Source organism: Micromys minutus, assembly GCF_963924665.1.
Source record: "Micromys minutus genome assembly, chromosome: 1".
Taxonomy (NCBI): Eukaryota; Metazoa; Chordata; class Mammalia; order Rodentia; family Muridae; genus Micromys; species Micromys minutus.
Window position 1 is genome coordinate 70,180,265 of NC_137969.1, and position 10,187 is coordinate 70,190,451.

Below are 10,187 nucleotides of genomic sequence, written 5' to 3' on the forward strand. Positions count from 1 at the left end.
CCAAGAACAACGACAACAAAGATAACAATGACTTCTAAAGATATTCTGCTGTACTCACAAGTCAGCGTCTTATTCAGTCAACATCAGAGAGGCTTCATCCTGCATCCGGTGGGAATGAATACAGAGACCTGAAGCCAGACGTTATGCAGAGAGAGAGAAAGCCCTTGGAACGCACATCTCTGAGCGGATTATCTCCATGAGATCCCTTCCCTTCAGAGCTCAGGGAAGCCTGCAGCAGTAGAAATGGGAGTGTGGGAGCTTGAGCGGATGTAGATACCAGGAAAACAAGTCTCTCTAAATCAACTGAGCAATGACTTCTCTGAAGTCATGTGAAGTCATAGAGACTGAAGCAGCAAGCATCAGGCCTCTGCCTATATTTTTTTTAACTTCTCTCAGACTTTAATGTTATATTTTATGAATTTAAACACTACCATGTTTAAGATGTTTCACACTTTAGGATTAGCAGCAATGAGATGGGAAATACTTGACCTTTACAAGTACCATCAACTACACTGGGGGCTTTTCAAGTGATGACAGACTTGTATTGCTGTGCACCTAGTCCTTAGTGTGCTTTAGTATTGCTTACTGCTCAGTCACTACAGTTTATTAACACGTGAGCCACAATGCCTTAAAGACCAACTGTAAAACTGGGCAGTGTTTTATTTTCCCTTACAATGTATTAAATACTTGATAACTGCACTTGGCGTAGGGCTGCTTGGTAGTTCAGGAAGATCACAGCGACGGTGTTTTCCTGACAGTCTTCGGGAGTGAGTGGAATGACTTGTATGACGTCACTGTCAAACCAGCAGGACTGCATTTATGCACCCATCGTTTTCAGGATTGTTGGTACCTCGGTGTACTTTCCCGGAAATCGCCTGCCTCCTTGTGTCACAAGGCCCAACTAGCTCACATTCACTTCAGTAACTGTGCCTTTGGTGGTCACACCCAGGGTTGTATACAGTGGGGATGATGGAGTCTTTTTCACACCAAGTATAGGCAGACAGAAGGTAGCTTTCAGCTCAGGGTATGTGACATGGGCTTTTTTGAAATGCAGACCCATCAGCCTAATGAACCTTTCATATTTAGGTGGTTTTCTTGTAAAACCATCACCAACAAAGCAGACTTTAGTAACCATTCTCTTCCATGCCTTCTTTTTTCTTTTTCCTGTTTGAGTTAACTGTCAATACTTCTATTTCTCCTTGGGCATGAACTTTGGGTAGAGGAACCTCCCATTTTCCTGCCTTTTCTTTTCGTTTCTGCTTAATCATGTTGGAAAGTACTTTTGCTCTCGACTGCCCCTCTCTGTCCAGCAGATAGGCAGGGACTGCTCCCTGTGGAGTCTTCTCCTCATCCTTCTGCTGGGTGTTTCCCTTTTCATGCATCTTAATAGTCGTTTTCATTTGTATTTTCTCTGCATGGCGCTGTTTATGGTAGAGCTTAGCTTTCAGGCCAATCTTTTTTTTTTTTTTTTTTTTTTTTTTTTTTTGCTTTCTTTGAGCGTTCATGGGCCTCCCGACCTTCTTTCCTTCTCTTTTTCTTGTAGTCCAAACAATATCCATATTGTTTGCAGTGCAATTCAATATATTCATTCTGTGGCATGATGACAGCCTCAGAACAGCAGTCCGTGACCTCCTGGATTCCAAAACCCTCTTAATTTCTGGGTGTCACTAGCCCATGAGCCTGCTTCGCTCGGGCCGGAACGGGAAAGGGCTCTGCCTATACATTATATCTCTCAGCTTAGCATTTTTTATGGGACTTTTGAGTGTGTGAATAGGTGGATCTCTGATGCTTGTGCCTTTTCATGGGGGTCTCTTCCTTCTGTTGGTTTGCCTCGCCCGGTGGAATAAGTTTTGTTTTATCTTATTACATGTTATTCTGTTGAGTTTGACTGTTATCTCTTAGAAATCGTGGGGAGAATTTCTTGTGCATTGTACGGATGCATCACCTGTTAGTCAAAAAGCCTACGGCCCATGCAGGAGAAAAGGTGGGACATTTGGGAGAGAGAAAGAATTCTAGGAGAGTCAGCTGGGAGATTCACAGGGAGGTGTGACAAAATGGACTTGTGGTACCTGAGCACATGTAACCAGCCATGTGATGGAGTGTAGGCTAGAATAAATAGGATATTTTAAGTTATACATATGTGGAGAAGAGCCTAGCTATATGCCCAAGGTATGATAGATATATTTTGAGTCTATTATTTCAGGGAACATAGGGCTGGGAGGAAGAACTGGACATAGCTTCAACAAGAAACTTATTTTTGGGCTGGAGAGATGGCTCAGCAGTTAAGAGAACTGACTGCTCTTCCAGAGGTCCTTCAATTCCCAGCAAACACATGGTGGCTCACAGCCATCTGTAATGGTATCTGATGTCCGCTACTGGTGTGTCTGAAGACAGCGACAGTATGACCAAAAAAGAAACTTGTTCTTTTCTACTGAGAGTCCTAAAGGTGAGGAACTCATTTTTGTCTTAGCTATTCCTACCAGTTAATTTCGGAAGAACAAATTAGGTCCAGAAACCACGCCCCTCTCCCCTCCAGGAAACTGCTGGGCCAAATGGCTGGCAGTTACTGATTAGAAGTGAAGAGCCAAGTTACTAATTAAGATATCCTGACCTTGCTCAAACACTCTTACAGAAGAAAAAGAAAAAAAGGGCAGTGACCGGGACATGAGCCCTTATATAAACAAAGCAAACCGCCCAAAGTACGCGCCAACCCTGCCCCCACCCCAATTCGCGGTTTTTGGCTTTAAAAGAATGCATCTCTTGCTACTCGGGGGTTCTGCCTTCGGCTCTCTTGCATGAGAGCTTCCGAACCCCGGCGCGCCAGCTTCGAATAAACCTCTTGTTATTACAGTGGTCTGTCGTCTGTCTAATTGTGCTCTGTCGGTCACTCCGGAGCTAAGGCTCCTTGGGGGTCACAACAAAGGAAGTAGATCAGAATGGGAGAGAAGGTGGAGAGGAACTGGTAAGAGTAGAGGGAAGGGAAACAGTCAGGATATATTATATGAGAAAAGAGTTTGTTTTTATTAAAGGAGGGTTATGAGCACTCCAAAACTGTCAGGGTAGGAAATAAGAAAGGAAAAGAGAGGAAGACACTGATAAAGAGAGCAGACACTGATAAAAGGCTGCCAGGAGCCAGAGAGAAGGACCTGCAGGCCCTGCTTACCGGAAGAGTACAGAGAGCCATCAGTCTCAGTGCCAAGAGTTCCGGACCCCAGACTGAAAGCTCTAACACTGGCTACTGCCAGGAGGCAAAGATCTGCTACCAGGCTGCACAGAGCTGGAACACAAGAGGGCGCTGCTTGCTACGTTTCTGCCTGCCCGCTTCTAACTGCAAACAGGTAAGCAAAGCCACTAGAGACCAGGCTCCACACACCTTCTTCCAGGGAATCCATAACTCCATCCAGGAAGAGATAAGTTACGTCACGTGAGCAAATATATGCAGAGTTCCAGTCAGAGGAAAGGCTCAGAATCTACATATAAATTTTGTTCTACAACAGATGCAAATCCAACCAGTGGCATGCCTCTGAGTTATCACATTGTGTGACATCAGTTCCTCCAAAAATGGGGAGCATATGGCCGCTCGTACATTGCTGGGTATAATGACTCTCAGGAAAGGACATGTCATATGTATCAGTTAATCTGCTCTTAGACGAATCTACTTACCACTTATTCCACTATTTGGACGTTTACTTTTTGCCAGCTTCCTCTTATTCATTCAGATGTCACTCCTCGTTTTCCCCTTCTCTGAGCATGCTCACTCATGAGTACCAGACACACCTACCCATTATTTGAATAATCCAGTTTACAACTTTGATTGAGTTGCTGTATTCCTAGGAGGTAAACATCTATGTGTATTGTTCTAGCCTCAACATGATAGCAGCTGCTTCATATGAATTACTAAACACGCTGATATGTCACAGGCATGACCATATCAGCTCACAAACAAACAGAAAGAACATGTATGAGGTTGTCATGCTTCTAAAGAGTGTGTGGCACCCTAGAAGCAGAACAGTGATTGCGAACATTTATTACACTGGAGGCACAGAGCCACTCCAGTATGCCTTGGCAGGTTTGGGGATGGAGAATGTGGGGGTGGGACAATGTGACATTTTAAACATGATTAGAAACAGGGACTGACTGTAGATCCTGCTCCCCTAACTGGGCTGTCTTGTCTGGCCTCAGGGGGAAAGAATGTACCTAGTCTTACAGTGACTTGAGATGCAGGGTTGGGTTGGTACTCAGGGGCCCTTCCCCTTCTCAGAGGTGATGGGGAGGGGTTAGGGGGTAGGGAGATGTGAGGGGACACTGAGAGGAGCAGGAGTGAATGAATAAATTAATTAATGGGAAAAATAAAAGAAAGAGGGGCAGAGACGGGTAGGCCGAAGCTGACCATGGCCTAACAGAATCATGTGTGTAGGAGAAAGAGGAGCAGCCTGCACTATGCTTGGCATTTTTAGTATCAATTTGATGTTATCCACTGCTTGATGTGGTAACATGGCCTTCTGTAGCAAAACCACCCTTTGTGGTTTGTAGAGATTATTTATAGAAATATAGAAATTAATTATAGAAATACTCTATAAATCTGTTTATATCAATGTGCACAGCCGTTAGTCAACTGGAAACGTTTTTAAGATTTTGTTACGCTTCACTCTCTCCCTTCCTGCCTTTTTCTTTGATACAGTTGTGAGAATAGGAGTAGCCATAACAGACATTTTTTTACAACTGTCCACAAATGTATACACACACACACACACACATACACACACACACACACACACACACACACACACATACACACACACACACACACACACATACACACACACTACTGCATGAGTTACTAGGGCCAGAATTTGGGGACCAGATTTTTTTTCCATTGGAAGAAGCTAGAATAGCACTGGGGACCACAGGGCAAGGGGAGAAGTGTTGTAAACATGTGGTTCACCAGCATCCCTCATTGAACACATCGACTAAGTTTCCTCAATCTATTAATACACAGAACCTAACCTAAGATCTGATCAGAAGTTAACAAAAGCTGTTAAGAAGAATTAAATAGCAGCTAATGTTGGGGTTATATACATGGTTCAACACTTACGAGCACTTGCTACTATTGGAGAGGACTTGAGTTTGATTTTAAGCACGCACAAGCTAGCTCACAACCATCCACAATTCCAGATTCAGGGAGTCTGTGGCTTTCTTCGGACTATTGTGGGTACTCCAAGTCCCCAAATGCCAGAGCCTTAATAAAACTTACAGCATATTTAGACAAAACACCACAGGCAAAAAAAAAAAAAAAAAAAAAAAAAGGATTCTGGGGCTCTGAAGTCCTCTTTGAAGTATTTGGATCCCATAAAACAGGTCTTACTTAAGCATTCACCCAATAGTATCACCCTGAGGGCAAAACCTTAACATGCAGATATTTGGGGAACTCTATTTATATTCAAACAAAAACATAGATCCCATGTAATTTGCTGACAGGATATGAAACATGATAGAGTAGATTTAGGGAAAATTACAGGGGTCTGCCCTAAAAAAGGTGAGTCTAGTAGCAATGTACTGGGATGGAGAAGATGCTCCAGGTGATAGGAGGCTCAGGATGGGGAAGCCAGGGTTGGTGTGGTACATACGCGACTTCAGATGACTGCTGAACCTCTCCATGCAGATGCTGAGAGGCGGCTGCATGTATACGCTTTGAGCTCAGAAAAGATGGATATAAAACTGAATATATTCGATCAAAAGACCAGGTAAAATAGCCCACGTTGTTGAGATAAGGAAATTGCTAAGTTTAAGACTTAACCTAGAAATATCTCACTCTTTATAGATAAGAGATTTACAGCAAAGAATGAAAGAGAACAAGACAGGGGGGTCTTGTGAAGAAGGTGGAGTTCTGGCCTGGACTACTGGTTTGAGGTTAGGTCTCAAAGGCAGTTTCTTCTTTGTCTTAGTCTTTCTTTTTCAATTTCTATCCAAGTGGCCCTTCGGGAACACCTCAGGACTTTTCAGTGATCTAATTTAACTTCATCTGGGCCTCTTTCCCTTTCATTATTCTCTCCATATTACACAAATGATCTTGGTCTGGTCATTTACAGGAAAAAGGAAAGCTATGACCTAGTTACTCAAGCCCCTTCTGGGTCAATTTACATGAATGGGATCTCCTACATCTTCTTTCTCTTTGATGAGAATTTCAGGAATCAAAATTACAATGTTTTCTAAAAACTATTATTTCTATCACTGTCCACATCTGCATAGTGTGTTACAAAAGCAGGCAATACTCACTAATGTTTATGATAGGAATTGCTATCATTGCATGTGGGTTATCGGCCCGGCTTCGCTAGTGAAATGTTTGCTAATAGGATGTACTTAGGGAAAAAAATGCATCTCTGGCTCTTAATTGAACTAGGTCAAGATAAACAAATAACTGTCAACCAACGAGCCACATTGGAAAGATATCTAGGTAGGTTTTTGGAAGATGATAAATAACACACAGGCTTGACCTAGAGATCTCCAGGGAATACGCTGAGTAAAGTTGGTTAAAGCCATCAGAAGAGATGAGTAATAATAATGATAATCTCCAGTAAAAGAGGTGATAAAAGTAGAACAGAGGAAATCCTGGTCTGTTTCAGATGAACTGAAGGATTTGTGGAGCTCCAGCCTTTGAGAGGAGGGAGGGAGGGAGAGACCCAGAGAGCCTGAACCATACTCTCAGTAACTGGCATCTTGGTTATTCATTCTTCCTTTTCTAAACAGATTATCCATTGACCACAGATATGGTGAGCTTTAGTCATTTTCACACCATCCACCCTCCTTCTTCCTAACAGTCACACTCACAGTCACCTGCAAGAGGTGGGTGGTTACTAGAGCATCAGCTATTTGTTGGTGGTAACAACATCGAAGACACACCTTCCCCCCCCCCCCATCAACCATTAACTGCCAGGAGTCCATGATGAAATGTTGAAGGCCCAAGCCTGGCAGAGCATGAGCTGCAAACTTGTGAGTGCAAGGGCTCATGATCACGATGGGAAGATGTCATTTCACAGTGCGTCTCCTTGTCTTCCAGCTCCTGCCTTTTTCCCACCCCTTCCTCCACAGTCTTCCCCGAGCCGTGATACAGATGTCTTGTTTAAAGCTAAGAACTCCGCCATCACTAATTTTTGGAACTTTGACCAGTTATGAATCTCTGCGCTAACCACTGCCCACAGCTACAAGAAGCATCTCTGAGGGAGCCTGAAAGTAGAGCTAACCTGTGGGCGTAAACATGGGTGTTTAGAAGGCAGTTTAACGGTATGTTCATTTAGCAAAGCAACAGTAATGGGTTCCCCTTGAGCACCTATGACACATCCAGCCACAGGTTCTGTACTAAGTTGACAGTATCTAGCATGGGTTCCTTCTGATTGGCCTCAAATCCAGTCAGAAAGTACCTGGCTATTCCCATCATAATCATGCCACTGGGTACCAATGGCTACATCTTGTCAGGTAGGTCAGTATCATAGCTTTCGAGGTTCAAAGACAAGACTATCAGATAAAGATAATGGCTCTCCTCCCCCAGTAGCCTGCATAGTGCCTTCTGGGACTGTGAAAGCTAGCCAGCAGGGAGGAGGCTTCCAGTTGATTTCTCTGTGTTCTGTATCCGAAGTATGTGCCTGATTAGCAATAGGTCTTACCATCAAATTCTGGTGGGCAAGCAAGAGCAGTGGGGTAGCCTGTCCTGTTCAGGGAGCCTCTGGGCCTCCCTGACAAACAGCTGATCGGATGCTGTACACCTGCCGCTGGTATTTCCATTTCATTCTGGCCACCTATACATGGCAACCTTGTTTAAATCCTTATTATTAATTTCTAAATGAATAAGTTTAGGAAATAATAGATTTCCAATCTATACTTTTGGTTTTCCCTCATCCGCCATCCCCTTCCACCACCACCACCACCACCACTACCATTACCCTCTACCATCACCATCACCACCATCACCACCACCACCACCCTCCACTACCACTAACACCCCCACCCCCACCACACCCACAACTCAACCTCCCAGCTTCTACTTTCATATCATACTTGCAACCGGAACGTTACAAAGGGAAGCAGAAGGGAGGGGCGAGTCGTGCTCTATAGTGACGCAGACAGGAGAGAGACCAGGAAAATTCTTGGCCGGAGCAGTCAGTGGTGAGACACCACCTCAAAAAGACTCCAACTAAGTCGGCACCTTGAAAGCCCCAGACCGGCCATGAAGTTCATTTTCCAGACACAGAAGCAAACCCTACCTGACTGTATGCAAAACCCTGGTCGGCAGAATACCTTAGGCTGTAGGGAAGAACCCTTGGACAAAACACTGTGCAGTATCGGGGTGGTAGAAATGGGGACAAAGGTCCAGGTTCCAAGTGACCCAGTAAACATTGGAAAGGATCGTCCAGGGCACTTCCCACAGATGAGGCCAGCACCTGTGACCCAGCCTCACAAGGAACCATTCAGGGGTGAAACAGGCATTTGGAACCGGAGGAAGGAACACCAAGAGAATTGAAACTAGAAGGGCTGATCTTCATTCACATTCAAGCCACGCCCCCTTTATCGGGGTAGCGGGGAGTGGGGAAGGGGGTGTCTCCTTCCCTGAATTCCCAGTGTCAATGCGGGAAGCCAGCCAACCAGTACTGTCCTACTGTGAGCGCTCTCTTGCTCTCACTGTCAGTTTTACTCTCCTACACCCCCCACACACACACACACACTTTATTCTCAAATTCTCAATTTCCTTTCCATAGGCTTCCCAAAGAGCATAGGTTAGCCCAGTTTGCAAGGTTTCCATTGCTAGGCTTCCGAGACCTGGGACTCACTGTATTTCTTGACCTCTCTTTCTTTCATTCTACCCTTAGCCAAAACTGCCTCGTCCCCCCATCCTCATCTCTGCCCATATCGGACTCGAACACCTGGTGGCGTGTCCCAGTGCCACTCAGAAGCCATGAGGCAAAGGGCGGAAGTGAGCCAAGATCACATTCTAGGGAGCACCTGAATGTGTGCTCAAGTTAGCGGTTTCAGACCCCCGCCCCCTTGCTCTTCCTTTCACAGCTCCACTCCCAAGATTCTCTCATGAATCCAGCGAGCTGGACTTTATCTATCCAGAATTCAGAGCGAGCATCTCTGTTTTCACCCGGCTTCTAATGACACTCTCGCTTTCCCGTATGCCCCATCAGGATCGTGAAGGTATAGCTCTTGTAAACTACATACTTCGGTCTTGGGCTGTTTTGTTTTGTTTCATTTTGGTTTTTAATCTTTTATTAATCGTCCCTTTTGATGACTTACTGTAAGCATTAGTGTAGTTGAGTTTAGGTCTGCAGTTGACTGCTTGATTATTCTTTTTGCTTTTAACATTTTTTCCTTTTATTTAAACAGTATTAGTTTTGTTTTTGTTTACTTTTAGTGATGCCACTGTTGAGCTTTTTAATATTTCTTTTAGGTTTTCTCTCCATCAACCCTTTGATCACATTCTTAATGAAGGATTTGAGTCTCTTGACTCCTGAGTTATCTTTCCAAATTGTTTTTGAGACAATGTCATACTATGTAGCCCTGGTTGGCCTGAAATTCACCATGTAGATCAGGCTGGCCCCCAACTCACAAAGATCCCCCCGCCTCTGCCTCCCAAGTACTGAAATTAATGTCATGGACCACCACTCCTGATTTATCTTCCTAACTTTTACTAATATGAGGACTTCTTTAGATATGTGTTCATATCCCTCATGGGACATAAACATTACAAATATCTTCTCCCACTCGATGACTTATCCTTTTATTCCAATAATAGTTTCTTTTAGTTAAAAGATCTTTATTCAGATGTATTTCTGTTGTCATTTTTGTATAAATAATACATAAATTTATGTCAACAATTTTTTGTTATTGATGCAAACGTGCATGCCTCTGTATGTGAGTATGTCATGTTCTCAAGAGTTCCCTCTCCCCCAGAGCAGAGGACAATGTCAGATGCCCTGAACACCCCCATGTCAGTGCTGGGGTCAGAACTCAGTTCCTCTGGAAGATTAACTAAGCCATCTCTTCAGCCTTTGAGACTGTTGTCATGGGTACTAAAATGTAAGTTCTCAACTGTCAAACAAGATGTATAGTAGAATTCCATTCCTAGAGTTCATGTGGAGAGTAAATGAAACAATGTATATATGCACTCCTAGCACAAAACCTACCATTGAGAA

At 44.0% G+C, this 10,187-nt stretch overlaps 1 pseudogene across 1 annotated transcript; it reads right to left on the reverse strand.

Annotated features, from left to right (window-relative positions):
* Positions 1 to 797: 797 nt before the first annotated feature.
* Positions 798 to 1,599, reverse strand: LOC308421843 (ribosome biogenesis protein NSA2 homolog; annotated as a pseudogene). The gene has a single exon. The product of its transcript is annotated as a ribosome biogenesis protein NSA2 homolog (transcript).
* Positions 1,600 to 10,187: the final 8,588 nt, after the last annotated feature.